At 36.6% G+C, this 23,593-nt stretch overlaps 1 protein-coding gene across 1 annotated transcript in view; it reads left to right on the forward strand.

Moving 5' to 3' along the window:
* Positions 1–23,593, forward strand: part of olfml3b (olfactomedin-like 3b) — a 29,682-nt gene that overhangs the window by 3,502 nt on the left and 2,587 nt on the right. The window lies entirely within an intron of this gene.

The raw sequence follows: 23,593 nt of genomic DNA on the forward strand, positions 1-23,593 counted from the left end.
AACATGCCAATAAATACAAAAAAGTCTCTTGAACCCATGCCCTAAACTCAACAGGACATTTGCCATGAAGCAGGAAGTTGTTATAAATCAAAAATGTCCAATCTTCTCCAAACTATACATGTTTGATGAAAGTCCCAGCCTAAAGACATCTACATGCCAAAATTCTGTTATAGTCCAAGCACGACCTACTGGCAACAGCCATTTCCAGGTCTTGTATTTTAACAAACTCCTCCTAGAGATTTAATCAGATCAACATCATATTTGGTGAGTCTAACCAAAAGGCATTAGCGATGTTAAATTGTGAAGCTTTTGAGTTTTCGTTGAAGGGTGTATCTGTGGAAGCCTGACAAATATCAATATGAAACAAATGATATTTTTGAGGGTAAACATGCTCGAAAACGCATGAAACTTTGCATACACCTCAAAAGTGTCAACCTTTTACAGCTGATACAGGTTTTAGAATTAAGAGTGGAAAAATTGCTCAATAGCGTAATCTACAATATTTCAACAAAGCAGCCCTCGCACTGTGTGTGAAACACACATATAAAAAACTGATACGTATATGTAACATGTTAGTCTCTTAGAGCCTTATCCTTAACCCAACAGGAAGTCAGCCATTTTGATATTTCTCTGCAATTCTTGCTCAGATTTTGCCATTTCCAGGCCTTCTACTTTAACGAACTCCTCCTAGAGATTTCATCCGATCAACATAATATTCAGTCAGTCTAATCTAAAGGCCTTGTGTATGCTAAATTACAAAGCTTTTGAGTTTTCTCTGCATGGGCATGGCAGTCTGACAAAGTTCGATGTTTTGCCATGAAACAGGAAGTTGTTTTAACTCATACATACAGTGTTCAAGCTCTACCAAACTTCACATGTTTGATAGGAATCCTGACCTGAATACTTTCCAATATTCAGTTACAGTCATAGTGCCACCTACTGCTAACAGGAAATTACATGTTTTACATCGTGATACACTCCTAACAACATATAAGTGCTAAAAAGTATGGAATGGTATTCCCCTGGCAGAGCACCAAGGTGTGAGGGCTCGTTCATCGCTGCTTGCAACTTTAATGATTACTATTATTTTTAGGGCCTGAGCACTAGAGTTGCTAAAGCCCTAATGTTTTTACAATGTAGTTTCACAATTATTATTATTATATTATTAGGGCCCAAGCACCGACACACTAAAACATATGACAAATTTTACATATTGTAAATATTAAAACCCTATTGTAATTGTAAGTATTATTATTATTATTATTATTATTATTATTATTATTATTATTATTATTATTATTATTAGGGGTTCAAGCCCGAATGGCTGAAACCCTACTGTAATTGTAAGGATCTTTATAATTTTATTTATTTATTTATTTTTTATTATTATTCTGCCCTAAAACTGATCTTGAAGACCAAACTGTATGGCATAGAGAGCTGAAACTTTGAGGGAAGGTAGTACCACACAGTACTACAGCGTCGTAAAGGTTCGGCCCGATCAGCCAGATGGTGGCGCAATAGTGAGCATGTTTAGAAAAATGGCCATAACTTTTGAAACTTTTGTCATTCAACTGTCTTATATCTATGGGATATTTGGGACCAGACAAACAAAATGTATATCTCCAATTTCATTTCCGCCTATAAAAAGCTTCTGCCATCTTGGATTCTTTGTAAAACCTACTTTCGCAACTAGTCCTAGGTTTTTTTTCTGATCGAGACCAAACCAGTGCCAAATGATTCTACAAGACTCATTATCAAAAATGATCAAAAAAGTTTGAACTTTCAACTTGAGGTAGCTACTGTATGCGAAAACAGGAAGTAGGTGTTGCCACATTAATGTAAATGGCTATAACGCTTGAACGAAATGAGATATCTTCACCAAATTTGGCATGCTTATGTGTGAGGACAATCTATGGTAGGCCAGAAAAGTTGGCACAGTTTTGCCACATGGTGGCACTATAATACCAAAGTTTTTTAAAATTGGCTGTAACTATGAAACTGTTGATCCGATTCACTTTAAAATTTGCATACAGTGTCTTTGCCTCAGTTGCCATCAATGTCTATGAGCACATTCAAGTATGTTGAAAAACATGGCCGCTATTGGCCAATCAAATTTCAGTAGCTATTAAACAAGGTTACCAATGGCCGATCAGAACGAAACTTGGTGGACCTATTTGACTCTTGGTCTAAGAGGTTTCTCCAAAGTGTTTTAAAAATTGGCTACTAGATGGTGCTATCACAATGTTTGTCGATGTTAACATTTGTATATAATGCAGTGTTTTAAACAAACAGAACTACAGTATATCAAATTATAAGTCTTTGAATTCTAAAAATATTTGCCTCAAGAATCATTGGTGTCTGTCAAACCGTTCAGTAAATATTTCAGATAATGTTAAAAACCGACTTTTGCGAACTAGTCATAGGTTTTTCGTTCAAGTGAAATAAAACTATATACAGGACAATACTTTGGACTTCTTGGATCAATAGTTATCAAAAAATGTTGAACTTTTGATTTACCCTTGCATGCCCACTTCAAATTTGGACATTTTCACTTAGGGGTGTACTCACTTTTGTTGCCAGCGGTTTAGACATTAATGGCTGTGTGTTGAGTTATTTTGAGGGGACAGCAAATTTACACTGTTACACAAGCTGTACACTCACTACTTTACATTGTAGCAAAGTGTCATTTCTTCAGTGTTGTCACATGAAAAGGTATAATCAAATATTTACAAAAATGTGAGGGGTGTACTCACTTTTGTGAGATACTATATATATATATATATATATATATATATATATATATATATATATATATATATATATATATATATATATATATATATATATATATATCACTCCTTTAGCCTATTTTCATGAGACTGTTCTTACTAGATTTCTTGGTTCATGCCAAGAATAATTGTCTTAATTCAGCCATAATCGATCAAACTTCCTGTCCACCATATTGACATGTTTTGAAAATCTACTTTTTTGAACTCCTCCTAGACCGTTTGTCTGATTTTCACCAAAATGGAAACAGTTAATCTTCACACCATTCTGATCAGAAGTTATGGAATGCAAGTTGATTAGTCAAACTGTTCTCAAATAACATGGAAACAAATTTGATCGAGAGCACACCAAAATGGACATGTGGCTATATCTCTGTAAGGCTTTGGTAGATTTAGTACATGTCATAGCCATCATGACTTGAGTGCAACTACACAGTTTCAGAACAGCACCACCTAGTGTTTACCAGATATAAAAATGCACATTTTTGCTTATAACCTCTGATTGCTTTTTGTCATAAAATCTTGAATCTGGTCTCATTAGATTCTCTGCGGCATACTGAGTTGAATGATTTGACATTTTCTTAGGTCAGCCATTTTGTGTCTGCAATTTTGAATTAGACTTGGATTAATTAGTTAGAATTAAACTGCTGTATTTTACGAATACCTTGGTGTATCATTACAAAAATTGGTATGTCATCTGCACCATACCCTGAATGTACTCACAAAGTTTCAGTACAACCCCACCTTGTGGTCAAAAATTATAATGTAATATCAATAAATGATAATAGCTTTTGATTACTTTTGCCTATAGCCATGCTACTGGTCTTGACAGAATCCTTGGGTAATGCCAACAACAATCTTACAAATTATGTTATCTACAGGCGAAATTACTGTCCGCCACTTTGAAATTTCTAAAAAAACAAAAACAAAAAAAAAAACAAAAAAAACCCTTCTTTTTCTAACCCCTTCTATACCCTTTGTCCGATTGTCACCAACATCGAATGAGATCATCGTCAGACTATTCCAACCAAAACTTAACTTGGAAATCAAGTTGATTGGTCAAATTGTTCTCGAATATCTCACAACTGAATTATATGACAAGCATGCCAAAATGGGCGGAAGGCTATATCTCTGCAATTCTTGGGAGTATTGAGACAAAACATGGTAGTTGTGATCAACATTATGACCTGAGGGTACTTGTACAGTTTTGGTCCACCTACTGGTCCTACTTTTTGAAACTCTTCATAGACCATACATCTGATTTTCACCACATTTGGCTTAGATCATCATTACACCATGCTGGCAAAAATTTAAGGAATTCATGATGATAAATCAATCAGTTCTCATTTAACACTTTTTTTAAACACAAATTTGACTGTGAGCATAGCCATCATGTTATGAGCCAACCAGATTAGTTTCGCCACAGTGTCACCTAGTGGTGCTGAATACTGGAAAATTGTTATTTTTGCTCATGACTCCTCTATAGTTTGGATTTTTTGGGACATACAGAATACAATGATGTAAAAATTTTCTGGGGTTGACAATTTTGGGTGTTTACCATTGTGAATTTGTAAAATGCATCATTTTACAAAAGTACTGGCTTATCGTTATGAAAATGGTCATTAGCATCATGTCCTGAAGGTACCCGAGAACTTTGGGGCCGGTGCAACCTAGTAGTCAAAAGATATGACAAAATTCACAAATATGGTTTGAGTCATGTCAAACACCTACTTTTTCAAACTCCTCCTAAACCTCCTAGACAGAATTTTCAACAAATTCACTAACAGTCATTGTGTGATGATTCAACAAATTTTATGGTGAGCTAATTCACCAGCCACTCATTATTAACCCTTTTGATACAACAATTTGATGGGGTAGTGGTTAGAAATATCCAAAAAACAAACAAAGAAAAACATACTGGGGGTGGTGTGATCAAAGGACCATGCTCTGAAGGTACCCTAAGAGTTTGGTGACAGCCCTATCCACTGTATGTGGGGCGGCTGTGGCTCAGGTGGTAGAGCGGGTTTTGTTATTATTGATATGATTTTTACTTCTCCTATCAGCATCAAATTGAAATCTGCACATTATTTGCAGACTATGTCTGAAAAAAATAAGCAAACAGATTTTTGCTATTCAAAAATGTTTTACAGTACTTCACAAACACATTTGAATGTGGGAAAACCAAAGAGGAAGTAAGGTTGTTGGATTTGCTTAGTAAAAATGAAATATTGTGATCTTAGGACCTTGCCCTAATGGTTCTTGTTAATTTTTTATACTCCCTAGCTATAAACAATTACTATGTGTATAGTTGCATTAAATATTTCACCATTTAATATGTCAAATATAACAATCTACAATGACATAGATTTTTTGCTATAAGTGCTCAGACATATAGTGTCACAAATATTCAGTGCCTATGTTAATACTATAGTAAATATACTGTCAGTGGATGTTTTCACCTACAATTATGAACATATCATGAACATGTAGACATATTTAGACATGTGTTGCACATATTTGGATATATTTGAACATTTAGACAAGTTAAGATACATACTGTACATATTTAGACAAATTAAATATGTCTGATTAATTTAAACATATTTAGACACGTATTGCACATTTTTAGATATTTATCAGTGTACTCATACAAAGCTATTAAAGTTTAATGTTGCTCATTGTTACACCTGTGAAACAATAATTGCATTATGAAAACTATATGTTTGCACAACTACAAGAGTAGTTGTGTTTGCACAACTACAACTACAATCTTCTACATCTTTTATGTAAACATGATCTATCAATGGGGCGCACAGTGGCTTAGTGGTTAGCACGTTCGCCGCACGGTCGGGGGTCCAAAGACATGCATGGTAGGCTGATTGGCATGTCCAAAGTGTCCGTAGTGTATGAATGGGTGTGTGAGTGTGTATGTGATTGTGCCCTGCGATGGATTGGCACCCTGTCCAGGGTGTACCCCGCCTTGTGCCCCATGCTCCCTGGGATAGACTCCAGGTTTCCCCGTGACCCTGAAAAGGATAAAGCAGTATAGAAGATGGATGGATTGATGGATGGATGGATGGTCTATCAGTGTACCTTTTTCAGTTGTTGGATTTTTCACATGTTGAATGTAACCATATTGTTCCATTAATTTCACAATGGTACACGAAGTCAAGGTGTCTTCATTAAAATTCTCCTATGATGATTTTCTTTCCTGGATGCTTGTCTAGCTCTTCAATTACATGTAATAGCTTCTCTTGAAATGAATGAATTGGGCCTGCACAAGCAGTGTGCAGCAGTCAAATTGACATGTAGAATTTCAAAGTATAAAAACTATAAATTATAGAGTTTTGGAATGAAGATATTGGACTCACTTTTCTTAGAACAATATATTCCAACTTCACCTCCTCTCTGGTGTTTGAATTTAGTAAAAAGTGGATTGTTCTTTTTATAACAGTGAGCTCTTGGGTTGTGTTTGAACACAAATCCTAGTATTTGTGGATCTTTGTCGTCAACAGTTAGCCATGTTTCCGCATTCATTAGAACTCTGGGCCAGAACATCTTCAAAGTGAGCTTTTTGACTTTGTGCATTATGAAGTGCAATTGTCAATGTTCCAGGAAATGTAGGGAAAGTGCACTTTTCAAAGTGTATTTTGACACATCTTTCATAGCCAACTCAATTTTGTCATTACAAAATATAAGTCCTTAAAGTCCTCAATTTTTAATCCATCAATAGATCTCACATGGCTTAATGCAACATATGCTTGCTCTGCTGTGAAGATTTTCTTAAGTGATACAACAGCTTTATCTACTGTGAGTCCTTGCACTTTGTGAACTGTGCATGTTCATGCCAATCTCAGTGGAAACTGACGTCTTATGCCACTGTCATTTGTAACTTGGTCTTCTTGTTCTTCAATTACTCTTGAATATTGGGAAAATCTCTTACGTGTTCTTGAACTCTGAACTTTACCAACATTTGGATTATCAAACTCCACACGTATAGCTAAGGGTTAATTATCCTAATTTTTTAACCTTCATTTATTTGGACAACTGTATGAAACTCTGCATTGACAAGAACGTCAACAACATCATCTTTTACAGAACCCTTGCTCCAATACCCACAGAAACACATTTAGATAAACATGAGTTGAACACTTTAGTATGAAATCCAACATTACGATGCATTCTTGCAGTTTTTGTATTTCTTACATAATCTTGAGCATGTATACGTATACTGATGCACTCATGTAGACTGTCAATGTTGTATTTGTAGGAAATATTTGAAGGTCATTACAATTCTCCCATATTTCACATTTTTTCAACATGACAATATCAGTAGTGGTATGACATTTTTCTTACATACTCTAAGACAGTTTAATATTTCTGCAAATGTTGGATGTTGTTGTCTAACAACTCTACTTAATTTAGCAAGTTCAAAGTTATTCTCCCATTGGTTCACTCCTTTTGTATCAGCATAAAGTGCAGTTCCTTTCACAGGTGGTAACTGATCGAAATCACCCACTGCAACTATGCTCACTTTTCCAAAGAGAGAGTAATCACCAGTTTGTTTTATTTGTCAAATTGTAAATGTATTATGAATAGTTGCAGCACCAATGTTATATGCGGCCACTCCTGTTGAAGCTGTCAAAAGCACCGTAATGTCATCAGGACTCTCACACAGCTGAGATAATAGTCTGGAGGATTCATAGTATATTGCTTGGATTATATGAATTTTTCCTGTGACTGCTCCACCAGTAACAAATGATCAAAATGGTTCAGGGTTTTGTCCATGTACTTTCTGTAGACTCCACTCCAGGATTTTATAGAACACTGCAGTTCCTCATTTAATGACCTTATTAAATTCAATGCATCATCTCTAGGCATTGCCATATGTTTTGTTTCAATAGTACAAGTAGTTTGAGAGTTTCCTGTAAGATCTGGAATAAGCCCTTGATTGTCATCTTCATCAGGCAATACTTTATCCTTCATCAGTTCTATACATTCATGAAGTTGTCTTTCTGTTTCAGGACATATTAGACCCCAGGCCTCTTCTAAATCAATATCCTGCTCCAAAAGCTGTTTAGCTCGATCTATTGTATGACTTTCCTTTTCAAACTGCGCTCTGTTGCCAGCAACAATTGATTTCCCTTTTTGCACTTCCTGACCACATTTTATGAGACCACTGTTGTAGAACTCCTCATGTGTCATAATTGCTAGGCTTCAGCTGACATTCATTATAATGTGGTAAAAAAAAAAAAAAATCTGCAGTAATGAATGTTAATATTTTTCTGGATCTTTTGTGGGCGAAAATCTCGGATACCTCACTACTGCAGGTTCAGTTTGTGTGCTTTGTTTTACATAGTCACAGTTGTTATTGAGTTTATTTACTTTTTCTGCTGATTTTGATGTTTCTGCTGAAGAAATCTCTGATTTTCTCAGAATTCAGTACTCAAAAAAACTGGTCTGTTCTTGTACCTGTCAACAATACTTGTCATCCAAAAGCTGCTTTCATCATCTGACCTTTTCCAGTTTGTTTTGGAGCACATGCAAGGCAAACTCATCTTTACAGGATTTTGTCCTATTGGAATAAATGATACTTTATGGGAACATTCCTTCAAATGCATTCCTGTTTAGCTGGAGACATAATTACATCTTTCAGAAACAATGCCATCTTTCAGACCACACTTTTCAGGCCAGTCAGTGTCATCAACATTTATTTGTTTCCCCTCTTGCTTAATATTGGTGTTTATCATTTAAGGCCATCTGAGATCAGCAGAATTAAAAGATGCAACGAAAGTTGGTCTTTGTTGTCTAATCAGGGCAAACAGATCTTTTAGTGTAGATAATCAGTAGGGATGAGTTCCTCTCACTGCTCTTAAGAACTTATATCCATCATAATTCAATATTCTTTACAGTGAAACAGAGTTTGTTAGCATATCTGGTGTTACCACTGATAAGACTTTTTTTTTTCTCAGAACCTTTGAGCAACGCAGCTGAGACATTACACAATTTGATCAACTATATTGTGCATACAAAATGAAGTCTGTGCTCTGTGCAAAAAGACCCTCTGCATTTAGTATTCATGCATATAGGTATCGTGACAATGTGATTTTTTCATGAAATGTTGGGCCACCGGTAGGATAGAGAACAGGGAAGCACTTTGCCTCATGGTTTTATCTGATAACAACCTAACAGGTCTGTTACCTTCACCTGGTGCTACATTTACTACATCATGAAAATGTTGATCAATTATTGATGAAGATCAACAGGTTGTAGTGACATGTCTGAAAAAAGACCACTTTTCTCTTTAATAAATGATGTGTCTTCATCTGGGTGATCTTCAGTTCCTTCCTCATCTTCACTCTTATCTGCTTCATCATGTTCCTCCATTTCATAATCACCAACATCATTCTCTACATCATCAGTTGCATTCAACTCATTGAACTGCACATCATTATACCACTTATTGTGTCAGTGCATTTCTGTTATAAGACAGTGCATTTCTGACATGATCAGTATGGACATATTTATATTCATAATGGCCTTTATATGTTAATGTCCATTTCAGTTTTATTCTTATCATGTGGTCATCACATTCATTACATGGAAGAATATTTCAGACAACTGTGGTATTAATAGGAGCACACACTATAGGTCCATGGCAGCCTTTATGTTTATCATGTGGAGGACAAAGCAACTTCATGAAAGGAATATTATGGGCAATAAGATGTTGTTCCAGTGAGTTCAGGCATTTTAGTTCTTTTGGAATGTCCTCCAAATGCATATTGTTGGCAATACTCTCTTCAGGTCATTTTCCACCAAGCATTTTTCGATGGCATGTATAGCAAATCCACAATTTACAAGCTGGATTGCTCCATTACCAGATACATGGCAACTATCCTCACATTCAATTCAATTCAATTCAATTCAATTTTATTTGTATAGCGTTTTTTACAATAGACATTATCTCAAAGCAGCTTTACAGAAATATCAACATGGTATACAGATATTAAAGGTGCGAATTTATCCCAACTGAGCAAGCCACTGAGTGGCGACGGTGGCGAGGAAAAACTCCCTAAGATGTTTTAAGAGGAAGAAACCTTGAGAGGAACCTGACTCAGAAGGGAACCCATCCTCATCTGGGTAACAACAGATATTGTGAAAAAGTTCATTATGGATTTATATGAAGTCTGTATGGCGTTAAGAGCAGCCGTAGTCCCAGCAGTCTGGAATTAGAGAAGATTTGAGCTCCATCCAGAGGCAGAAAGGATCTGGATCTCTAGTATCTCCATAAATTCGTGTGGGGCTCGGCGAAAGGAGAGAGGGAGAAAAAAGATAATTATGACTGCAAAGTAGTAGAACAGAATCTAGTCAAGGTAGGCTTGACTAAACAAAAACGTTTTAAGCCTAGACTTAAACACTGAGACTGTGTCTGAGTCCCGAACACTAATAGGAAGACTGTTCCATAACTGTGGGGCTCTATAAGAGAAAGCTCTTCACCCTGCTGTAGCCTTCACATTCAGTGATACATACATGTAAATACTTTAGTGTGATGCATCTTTCAGCGAAATCAGCAATTTGTTGACCTCTGATTTTATAGCAGCCTTTTTTACATTCAATAACCTGTTTTCTGAGCAATAAATGAAGACACACACAGCAAACAAATTCTGGACCTCTACTCACTTCTTGATGAAACTGACTTATAGTGTCAATGTCTTTGTCTTTCCTGCTGCTTTGCATAAGTTGCAGATCCTTTTTGTATTTTACTCATAAGAAAGTTTTCATGGTATTTCCTTTGAGTATTTACATACACTTGCTTTAAATGTTGGGTTTCTGTGATATTTATCCTTAGAATATTCACTTAATTTAATCTCTATATTGCTTTTATATTTGATCTGAGAATACTGCTGAACACATTTCGGAAAATGAACACTGCTTGAATACTTCATCTTTGAATGTTTGTTTTACTGCTGAACATTAACATCTTTCTGATATTTACCTTTAAGCTCTTGAAGTTTATCATCATTGTAATTACTGTCTTCACAATATTTCATTTTAGAATTCTCAATCTTTTTCTGCCTGTAATCATCTGTCACATTCTCTTTTACATTTGGAGTTCTTGGTCATTTAACTTTCTTTTTCTCAGACAATGCTTTATGGTGTCATCACCCACTTCATTTTTACATGCTCCTGTACAAAACTTTTCTTGATTATGATGTTTAACACATGTAACAACGTCATAGTGATTGCCATTACAGTGCTTCAAATAGATTGCATTATCTGTCAATAACTGTTCACTTGGGATATGTGAATTCCATCTGTCATCATTAAAGGTCATCACATTTATTGGAAAAAAGTCTCCTGCAACAAAAAGTTCTACTTCTGTACAATAATCCATTTGGACTGTGTCAAATAATCTTTCTCCGGTATGTACTGTTCTCTTAAGTATTTCACAAATTTAGAACTGCTAACTTCAAGGTGTTTCACAACTGAGTGTTTATATTGTCAGATGTTTCTCTTCATTGTCTCATGTTGCATGTGCAATTGACCTAAAAAAAAAAAAAAAAAAAAAAAGTTTGATGCACTTTGTTTTACAGGGTTTTCATAAAGAACACATTGTTTTGTACACCACTGTTTTCATGAATCACTTGTAAACGTGCGCACAACATATCCTGATCCACAGGTGCAAAAGGTTTGAAACTGAAGTAATTAATTATGGTATCTCCAATAATGGCGTCCTCCATTATCAAATGATCATGTCACTGGCTCACCAGTGTTAGTTTTGACTTGTTTTGCTCTTGTCTCCTTTCACTTGAATCCACACATTTCTCATCTGATTTGCAGAGTCGCTATTCTGCCCACACTTTTGTTTACTACTGTCACCAATACAACACTTATTCAGCTCATCTGTCCTCTTGGGTGAAACATGTGTGACACTGCCTTGTTGATCAAACTTACAAGGTGTCTCAATAGTTGTGGCCTTACCGATTGCTCTTGCTCTCACGCCAGTCACTTCAAATGGTATTCCTTGAGCATTCAGTGACAAAGCGAGCTTAACAACATGTGTATGTCCTTACAGTAAGTTACTGTGCTTGTGCCTTTAGCATATTCATCCATACCTTTATCATTATGTGAATAAGAACATAAACATCCACACCAATACATCCAGTGTAGGAATCACCATAATTTATCGAAACTTGTTACAGAGTGTGTGCATTGTTGGCAATTCAGCAATCACGACAGAACCACGCTGTGTTGGGTCACCAATCTTGCCCTTTAATTGCACTGATGTGTACAGCTCATCACCATGCAAGAGAACAGCATCCAAGTCATTTGTTGTCCATGTCAGCACATCCTTCAGCTGGCTCATCATTACTGCTGTCACACTGTTCATTGCACACTGTCTGTTTCTGTTAAAACCAAATCGCTCATCACCCTGATGGAAAGAGCCTTGTATGACTTTCTGTGGATAAGCAGCAGAATTAGAGACGTGTTCAATTTCAGAGTTTTAGCCAACTTCTTTTGCCATATACTTCTGTAAACACTTGGTAACTTTTGTGCAAGGGGAGGTATAATGCCCATCAGTCAGACCCTTTTTTTGATGAGGAGGCATAACCTCATCAGTCAAGTCAATGTGCACAGCGATTAGGCTCAGCATTCCACCTCTTCACAGCCTAGGGCCGTCAGAAACCCTTTCCACACGGCATCTGCAATTACATAAATACACACAGAGAAATCAACTTAGTACAGTGCTTACTACAGTTATTTTATCCATGTTCTCCAACAATGGATAACACAGGAAAACACACTAGCCTGTACTGGTATATATATGGAGAGTCAGTTTTCAACCTACAGCAAAAAAAGTGCAAAAATATATATTTAATGGCCCAAATCGATACAGCTGACTTAAAAAGACATGAAAATAATAGCACATACATATTACTACTAAGAGAATTGGACATCATACAAGCAAGAACTTTTACAAATAAACCTGATTATTTCTGTCAGGGCTTAACAATTTGTGCATGACGTTTTAGCACAGACCATGTGCTGAACATCTTAAAAGAGTGTTTATATATATATATATATATATATATATATATATATATATATATATATATATATATATATATATATATATATATATAATTAAAAAAAATACACTGATAACTAAATCTTTTATATAAGGGATGCTTAATCCTACTCCTGGTGAGCTACCCTCCAGCACAGTGTAGCTCTAACCCTAATCAAACATACCAGAAGTAAATGAACCCAAACTGTTTTTTTCTTTCTTAATAAGTTACAAAAATATTCCATTTTACATAGATTTAAACGTATCATCCACTTAAATATATATATATATATATATATATATATATATATATATATATATATATATATATATATATATATTTAAAAAGCCTATCTTAACTAATAAAATACTGTACCGAAAACTGAAATAAATACAGAAAATAATAAAATGAATACAGAAATAAATGTTGGGAAAACAAGGAAATGACAATTTTATATATGAAACTATAACAGCCAGTAGGTTGTGACAAGTCACTGTATTAACAAGTGATTCATTGAATCATCCATTCATTCAACAGATTCGTTCAAAAACGCTGAATCATTCGAGAATGAAGCACCACTGTGTTGCTGGGAGATGAAATTGTTCTGCTTTGTTTGGAACCATTTTCATTTCCGAAATGAAGCAAAAACAGTGTCTAGAAATTGTCACTTAACCTATTGTTTACTGAACTGTTGTATAAAATGAATCACATTTGCAATTCTTACAAAAATTGATATTCAGGAAAACATGACTCTTGCTCGTGTGATATTGCTTAACTATATTATGACATATCGTTTACATTTACATTGATTCATTTAGTAGACTTACGAATGAGGAAATACAAGCAAAATGTTTGATTGTAAAAAATTATAAATATTTAAAACAATAACTCATACAAGGTCAATTCATATCTTGAATATTGGGTGCAATATTTTATTCATTTAAACCAACACCAGACTAGCTTGCTTGTTGGTAAGCTTACTTGAGGACTATTGACTAATTTAGGCTGACTGTATTGGGATGTTCTAATAGTGGTTTAATTTCACTGTGATGACTGACTAGGGAAGTCGAAAAGGGAGAGTCTGGGGCTCGTGCGGTCTCGCAATATTAGAACTTAAAGTGTTATGAAACATTAAACTACATTTTCTGAGATTTTAATTGTATCCCTCATCATAATAGACAATCTTAGCATCCATTAATTTTAATTATAGGAGAAAACTGGTTAATTCTGAGCTTTTTTCCTCTATTCTTGTCTTCCTGGTTTAAAATCTCAGTCACAGGCAGTGACGTGACAATGTACTATAGTACTTCGATGGTGTGTTGGTGTTTCATAATTATTCATTAGCCTGTGTGTTCTTATGCTATGAGAAATGCTCATTAAAAATGTCATGAAATTAATTGTTCATGACAGCACATGGTGCTTTCCTACAGATGTAGTAGATGAGAGGCGTTCAACTGTGTCGGAGGTGTTTGTTTCAGTGGTGTAAGAGTTCGAGTGTGTTTTCTCAGGAGAGCTATGAGATAAGGAGAAAGGTAGACTTTGGACTTGTTCATGAAAGCAGTTTGTGTCTACACAATGATGTGGACTTTTCTATCCCTTCAAATGAGTTATGTGTCTAATTTCTAACTTTAACAATTTTACTTCCCTGTGATGGATTGGCACTCTGTCCAGGGTGTACCCCGCCTTGTGCCCGATGCTCCCTGGGATAGGCTCCAGGTTCCGCGTGACCCTGAAAAGAATATGCGGTATAGAAGATGGATGGAACAATTTTATTTGCCATTTGATCTAATTAAACCACTTAAAGCTCCACAGGCTGGCACGTGCAAAACTATGCAATGAGAGTCCGCATCGAAGGGAAGAGTGCACACTATCGTTTCAATTTCGGCCCGATTAGATTTTCCACGATTTTGAATATTCTGAAAAACATACTTTTTCAAACTCCCCCTCAGACCGTTTGTCCAATTTCCACGAAAATTGGCCTGCAACATCTACATGCACTCAGGACAAAAATTTATTTACAGAATTTTGACAAACCATACTGTTTTTGAATGGCGCTTCAACTAATTTGAAGAACGCACATAATTGAACTTGTGGCTGTTACTCTGCAACACTTTGAGGGATTGTGACGAAACTTGGTAGGTGTCATCATCATTAGGCCCTGAGCTGACCTGCAGAGATTCGGCACAATGCCCCCTACTCGTCAGGAGATAGAAAAAATGCCTTTTTTGGCTTATAACTCTTGAATGCTTTCCTGCATGATAACCATCATGCCCAGAGGCTACCTGAGCAGTATCGGAACAGCACCACACACTGGACAAAATTTCAAAGAAGTAGCTATTTTTAGTTATTTTTAAAATAAATGTTTTTTAACATTGAAAGTTTACTTTTCTAACTCCTCGTACACTGTTCATCTGAGTCTAATGAGAAACATATCACAAAGTTTCTTTTGCTGCTCATGGTGTTGATTATTCGCTTGAGCACGGTATTGCTGCTTGCAGCTATATTCAGGGGTTCAAGCCAGAAGGGCTGAAACCCTATTGTAATTGTAAGGATTTTTATTATTCTTTAAAGTGTCATGAAATACTAAAGTACATACAGGCCGTCTCGTGCAAAACTATGCAACGAGAGTCCGCGTTGAAGGGAAGAGCATTCCCCCTTTTATTCGTGAAAAACTTGAGCCTATTAGCTATCTGCCATTCTGACACTTCTCCGATCCACGCTGCCTCCGGCTTGAGGAAAACAATATAATAAAATATATTATAAAAACTGTACATACAATATATAATATAATATCATATATATAATATTAAAGCTCTGCGGGCCATCACGTGCAAAACTATACAACGAGAGTCTGCTTTGAAGGGCCTTCACCTTTTTATTCATGAAAAGCTCGAGCCTATTAGCTAACTACCATTCTGACTCTGCCTCCATCTAACTGATTTCTCGTTTTCAACCCGTAAAGACACCGTTACAGTAGTCGAGTTGACTGAAGATAAATGCATGGACAAGTTTTTCTAAGTTTTACTGAGACATTAGTTCTCTAACCCTTCAAATATTTTTCAGGTGGGAGTAGGCTGACTTTGTAACTGTCTTAATATGGCTATTGAAAGTCAAATCCGAGTTCATGACTACACCAGGATTTCTGGCTTGGTCTGTTGTCTTCAACATTACAGACTAAAGCTGAGCGCTGACCTCTAATCGCTCCTCCTTAGTTCCAAAAACAATAACTTCAGTTTTCTCTTTGTTTAATTGGAGAAAATTTTGGCACATCCGATCATTGATTTGTTCAATGCAGCTCCTTAGAGCCTGTATGGGATAATATTTCCCTGGCGAAATGGTTATGTCAATCTGTGTGTCATCTGCATAACTATGGTAACATTTTTTTGTTTTTCATAATCTGAGCATGGAAGCATGTAGATGCTTCCAAAAGAGGCCCCAAAATGAAGCCTTGGGGAACTCCACAGGTTATTTTTGTCATGTCAGATGTGTAATTGCCTATAGACACGAAGTAGTCCCTGTCCTTGAAGTAGGATTCGACACATGTTTTGTACAAGACCTGGTCTGAGGCTATAGACATGCCAGTATTCAGTTATAGTCATAGCGCCACCTGCTGGCAACAGGAAGTGTCATATTTTACACTAACTCAGACATACAATGTTCAGTCTGCACCAAACTTCACATATTTGATACAAATCCTGCCCTGAAGACATCTACATACCAATATTCATTCATCATTATACCGCCACCTGCTGGTAACAGGAAGTTACATGTTTTACAGTAATGTATTCCTAGCAACATATAAAAAAAATATGCAAGCAAATTCTAAACATGGTAGCAACAAGCTTGGAACATGTTAGAACATGTTAGCAACACTTAGCCAAGTGCTAAAGTGTGTTATTACTGCTATTGAACAGGAAGTTGTTACAACTCAAGCATACAATGCCTAATCTTCCCAAAACTTCACGTTTGATAAGAATCCTGGCCTCAAGACACCTACATACGAGTATTCAGTTAGAGTCATAGCACCACGTACTGCCAAAAGGAAATTATATTTTTTACATCGTGATACAGTCCTAACAACATATGAGTGCTAAGAAGTGCTAAAAAAAATGCACCCGAGTGCGAGGCCCGTTCATCGCTGCTTGCAGCTTTAATTATTCCTCTTCCTCTTCCACCTCTTCCATTCTCAAATGAATCGCATTTTAGATTGCCTAAACATATCCGAAAACTCGCGAAACTTTGCAGACGTGTCAGAACCGGTCAAAATTTACATCTGATAGGGGTCCAGAATTGAGTGTGGCAAAATGGCTCGATAGCACCACCTACAAAATTTCACCAATGTGCGTCTCGCACTACGTTTCACCTACATGTACGAAATTCAGTACGCATGTGTAACCTGTCAATATATATTGACTTCAACAGGAAGTCAGCCATTTTGATTTTTCTCTTAAATTTTTGCTAATTTTTTTTGCCATTTCCAGGTCTCGTACTTTAACGAATCCACCAAGAGATTTCATCAGATCTGCATCATATTTGGTCAGTCTCATCTAAAGGCATTGACGATGCTAAATTGCGAAGATTTTGAGTTTTTGCTGCATGGCATGGCCGTGGCGGTGTCACAAATTCAATGTTTCACCATCAAACTTCACAAGTTTGATAAACGTCCCTGCCTGTATACATCTACATACCAAGATTAGTTATAGTCATAGCATCACCTGCTGGCAACATGAACTGACATATTTTACATTAACTCAGACATACAATGTTCAATCTGCACCAGACTTCAAATATTTGATATGAAGACCTGAAGACATCTACATGCCAATATTCAGTTATAGTCAGAGCACCACCTATGATGCCCTTCTGTCAACATTTTAAAATATGCCAGCAAGTGGTAAATATGCTATTAACATACTAGAAACATACTAGCTACACTTACCTATGTAATAAAGCATGCAATTAATGCCACAAAACAGACATTGTTAATTGTTATAATGCAAACATAATCCAATGTTCAGTCTGTTCCAAATTTCACAAATTGATACGAATCTGGGCCTGAGCCTATCTACATGCCAGTGTTCAGTTATAGCCATACCGCCACCTGCTGACAGCATGAATTGACGTTTTACACTAACTCAGACATACAATGTTCAATCTGCACCAAATTTCACATGTTTTGTACAAAACTTGGCCTGACGCTATATACCTAAAACTCACAAAGCTTTGCACACATGTCAGAACTGCTGAAAATTTACATCTGATTCCAGATGGGGTTCCAGAATTGAGTGTGGCAAAATGGCTTGATACCACCACCTACAAATCTTCAACCATGTGTGCCACGTTTCACCTACATATATACGAAATTCGGTAATTATGTGTTGCATGCCAATACGTACAAAAAATTATTTGAACCCATGCCCTAAACTCAACAGGAAGTCAGCCATTTTGATTTTTCTCTTCAATTGTTGCCGTGTTTTTGCCATTTCCAAGCCTCGTACTTTAACAAACTCCTCCTGGAGATTTCATCAGACTGACATCATATTTGGTCAGTCTTATCTAAAGGCCTTGAAGATGCTAAATTGAGCTTTTGAGTTTTTGCTGCACGGCATGGGCGTGGTGGCCTCACAAATAATTTTTATGTTTTGCTGTGAAAAAGGAAGTTGTTTTAACTCAAACATACAATGTCCAATCTGTGAAAAAAAAATGGTTATTTAAGAAACACTAAACTGAGCTGGGCTTCAAATCCCAGTTACTGGCATACTAAACCAGCATGTTACCACTACACTATACTAAATAGTTCTGTAAATTTAAATACATGTTACACTATCGTTATACTTTAGTACTTAAATGTTGTAATTAGAAACTTGTCTACTTTATGTTTATCATAAGTTTTGATGAAAAACGTAATATTTTTATGTGAACCATTCAACCACACCTTCCATTTTTTTAATTGTACTGTGTTCAGTACGCGCATTCTTATACAAAGGCTACATCTGTATACAGCCAGTATTGATGTTCTTACATCTGTAGCAAATTATCCTGTGTTAATTGTCCCACAATGTGGGGTTTTACTCTCAGGTCAAGTATTGGATTTCATTTTTGCTCTTAGAAGGCCCTTCCTCTCAGCCTTCTCTAACGATGTCTAAGACGTTGCAATAACTCAAATGGGGAAAACCCTGTGGAGGCTTGCAGGACCTCTCATACTGCCCCCATGAAGGTTTGCAGGACCTCTCATACTGCAAATAACAGGAGCTCAAGCCACTTATCCCTATTTCATGCATCAAAAAGAAAAGAGGGAGGCTCACCTGCTCCAGATGATGATGAATTGCTCCAACACTACTAGGTTGACCACATCCTCAGCGCTGTGTTCCTTCACCAGCAGCCATCTTCGGCAGGTGTCTGGGAAGTTGTTGAGCTATGAACTGGGCTTCCCCGACAGTAGTGGCAACAGGCGGGCCACCCACTGTGACTCTAGCCAGCCCCACGCTTCCGCAGTATACTCAAAGAGCTCGGCAAATGCCTACTGGTCATCCTGCAGCCTCATCTGCATGCTCCTGCTCCGTACGCAGCTTGAGGAGGGCCTGGTGTTGATCTCAGGGAGTGGCGAGGGCTACATGATGATGAATCTTCCTCACTTCCTGAGTTTCGGCACCAGTGTAACACTTCTCCTTGGGTGGGTCAGAAATGAGGAACAGGAGACAGGCTTGCAATAACACAAAAGACGTTTTCTTCATCTTTTATTTTGGCTTTTCAGCGGCTTTACTTTCTAAACACACACATACAGCTCTGTGCTGGTTTGCTCTCTCTGCCACTCACACAGAGACAAAAAAACTACTCCCATTGATTACACACAGAATCCTCACACGTTACCTACTGGTCAGAGGTGAACCTAGATTATGTGGGGGACACTGGCAAAATAAATGTGTGGGGCCCTTCTGACAGATTTATGTTTTTATTATATCTTCCTGTTACCCTGAGATATTGTTCTAACCCTTCACTTCGGTGGAGGAATCGCAGTAGATTCCATGTTTCAAAGATTTTATTTCTATATTAAAAAGTATTATAAGAACATAGAAAAACAAATAAAGAAAGTGACTACCCTACAATTGCTGGACACAGTCTCAAAATGGTGTCCCTTCCCCTTGTGAAATATAAACATTTTAACAAAATATTTCATAGGCTATTTTGTAGATGATTTAAGTATACAATGTACATTTAAAAGTAGTGAAAACATATCTAACTGAACATGAAGTGTTTCTTTTTTTTTACAACTTCATGGTCTGTTTTACAAATAGGAAATTAAACCTCAGTGAGGGAACAAAATGTTCATCTTCAACTAATATTAACTAACATATTAACCAGGGGCGTTAACTGGGCTATTAATCACGTGGGGCTGAGCCCAGTATCTTTTCCATCAAAAAATATACTTTTAAATAGACTGTTTCCATACATTTTTATTGCAAATTGGACAAAAAGTTGGATATGTCATAAAACTTGCCTCGGGTGTTATCACTGTTTGCAGGACTAAAAGCTCGATAAAATATAAAACCTTTTGGCTATCTAACATGAGACTAGGCTAGTTTGGTGAAGCTAGACAAGAGGAGGCACAACTAAGCTATCACTGTATGGGTTTAGCTGCTACAGTGCCATGCAGAGTATGTCAGTTGTACTTATGCTCTGCTCATTTCATGTTGACGTAACATGACACTCATGTAGATAGTTACACCTTGTTTTCCTGCTTAGCATAAGAAGATGTTAGTGTTTCAGTTTCAATCTCTTTACAGGTAAATTTTTATTTTTAAAAAATCAGTGTATAATCATTTTTCTTCACACTGACTGACTGATTATGTGAGCTAGTGTAAGAAAAAAATTATGAGAATGTCGAAGATCTCAATGAAGAATAATTGTATTGCAGTGTGGCAGTGACACAGTACATGAAGCACTTCAGGCTCAAAGTAATCCCCAAACAATATCAGTACAGACATTTTATATTGTGTTTCAAACCAGGTTTTCTGCACATAAGGTAAATTAAGTTTCACTGAATGTAAATTAAGGATAGCATTTGATGTGATCATTTTCTGTTCTCACAGTACAGAAAATTACAGGTGTGTGATAGGTCCCCACAAAGGGGCCCCATTTAAGGGGGTTGCTGAGATGTTGCTGTGGATTATTTCTGATTATTTAAATGATCAGCCCTCAGGGGCCCTCTCAGTATGCGGCAACTGCCTGCCCCATAGGTACGCCTCTGCTGCCAGTTCGACCTGGCTCCTCTCTGTCCATAGCCAACACTCAACCCCGCACCAGCTGCCATAGCATCCTTGTCTAAAATATTTCTGTTAACGTGTAAAGATTAACTTGCAGTCTGTACTGGCAGTATCTGAGGACCCCTCTGTAGAGAGGGTCAATCAGATTACTTGCCAATCAGATTACTTATCAGGTAGGGCAAAACCACACTGTAAACTTTGCACATGTGAATAGCACTGAAACACCAAATTTTACTGGAAAATAGGAATTTCCAGTTATCACTTCCCACAGAGTAGCTGTACCTATAAATATATTTTCTTATTTTTCTCTCTAAATGTGTATTCTAACCAAAAAATATTGCTATATGTCTGAAAAAACTAATAAAATTAGTTGAAATAATAGCATGAAGAGGAATCCAAGATGGAGTAATGCATGCATATAGCCACCAATACAACTGGCCTATTTTCCTGGCCTATTACAAGCCTATTTTACCCACACTGGCCCTGTCTGTGGGCAGCTCACACTTTGGCATGCCCACATGAATCCCATTTGGGACCACTGTGAGCTAGCTAGCATTGGGCCAATACCTATTTTGCCCACATTGGCCAAACGTGTGGTTTTTTTGGGGGCAGCCAAAGCTTTGGATGAATCCTATGCTGGACTACTATGGGTGTGCACACATTGGGTCAATACTTATTTTACCAGCACTTGGCCAAATGCCGGTTTTTCTCTGGGCAAATGCACTTTATTCTTTTAGGATTCACTCAACGTAGAAAAATACGCAGCCTCAACACAAACTTCACAATATTACTGAAGAAAATACACATGACTAACATAACTTTAATACCAATTAATGACTCCACTAACAGCACACTAGAAGTGAAATATGGATAACAGAAAAGGTGCCTGTTTTTACCTTCTTTCATTTAAGATTAAGGGCCAGTTACTGTGGGGTATTATAATTTAATTATTTAGCATCAGTACGCAACTGTTACTTATGTAAGGAAATGTAGACCATTATCACCTCAAGTAATATAACAATTAGTTTGCTTTCAGATTACTGTGTTCAGAACATGTAGATTATCAATAAGTAATGTACACAGTTTGAAACTGTCATAATATAAAGTGGACTGTAATCAAAATTGTCACTGTGGTCCTGTTAGTGTGGCCTGAGGGAGAGTTAGCATTGTGCTAAATTAATAAACTGATTTGCTAGTAGTAGCTGTAGCATGAGTGCCTCCTCTTTCATATGAACACAGCTCCTCTTGAAATAAAAAAGTCTAGGCATAACTGAACAGTTTTCTAGGCAATACATATACGAATACCACAGACTCGAATACATTTTGTCTTGTATCATTTTAACTTTATTTTACAGCTATCAATTTGTTTTTGTAAGGTCTTTAAAAAATTAAAAGTCAATACTTGCAGAGAATAAGCCCTCTGCATTTTTTGAACATAATCAAGAGTAATAAGCAAAATCAGTCCATTTGGCCACTTCAGTCCAGTATTACGGACTTTTATTGTCAACTGAAGTTACGTTTATGTTCAGCAAATTGCAACAAATCTTGTGTTTTTTTACAGACTTCCTGCAGATAGTCTGAAATTACTCTCTTCATAACTAATCTTATGCAGGTCTCCTTTCCCTATAATGCCTCTACACCTTTCCTCTTGCTGTAAATGACTTCCTGTCCACACCATATTTTCTTCATTTTTTTTTTTTTTTTTGGAAAGACAGATATTTTTTCATTATGCCCAATGTTAAAGATACCATGCTTGAATCATTTTTGGACAGCTACTACAATTTACAATTTGTTTTCTTATTATCTCTTTCACTGGAATGAAAGGACGTTTATTTTTTAACACGCAGGCTTATTCAGTCATTTTATATGTAGCCAGTAATGCATACAAACTTTGCTTCTATAACACTGGAACCACAAACAGAGTTGGGTGTACTGTATACTGTATTCTTATGACTCTTTCTGATAACACTAATGTAACACATTACATTTTAAATGTATATAATTTGACTACAATTACTGATCTCAATAAAATTATGGTACTTTATTACAAATTAAAAATATATTGCTAAGAAAAAATATTAAGTAAAATGCTGTTACGGAATGAGACTTGGACAGGAAGTAAGCACAGGAGGGAAGTCTTTATTTGATACTTAAGCAAAGGACATGGAATGGAAACACTAATTGAACTAAGGCCTGAACACTGCTTAAACTAAGACATTAACGTTCCTTAAATTAAGACATGAACATTCCTTGAGCTAAGTCATAAACACTCCTTAAACTATGGTAGGAAACACTCAACTTGTTTGGCTTGGTGTTGTTTTGCTGCAACCCTTTAACTCTTTTTTAGTCTCTCTTAGTCCAGTCCCGATTCGTGTGGGTAGATTCAGTTTCGTTCAGGTTAATGTCGCGCGACGTGCGCAGCAACACGAGGGGTTTAAATAACTAGTCACCTTTCTCTTAATTGCCGACAGCA

This window comes from Ictalurus punctatus, chromosome 21, assembly GCF_001660625.3.
Source record: "Ictalurus punctatus breed USDA103 chromosome 21, Coco_2.0, whole genome shotgun sequence".
NCBI lineage: Eukaryota > Metazoa > Chordata > Actinopteri > Siluriformes > Ictaluridae > Ictalurus > Ictalurus punctatus.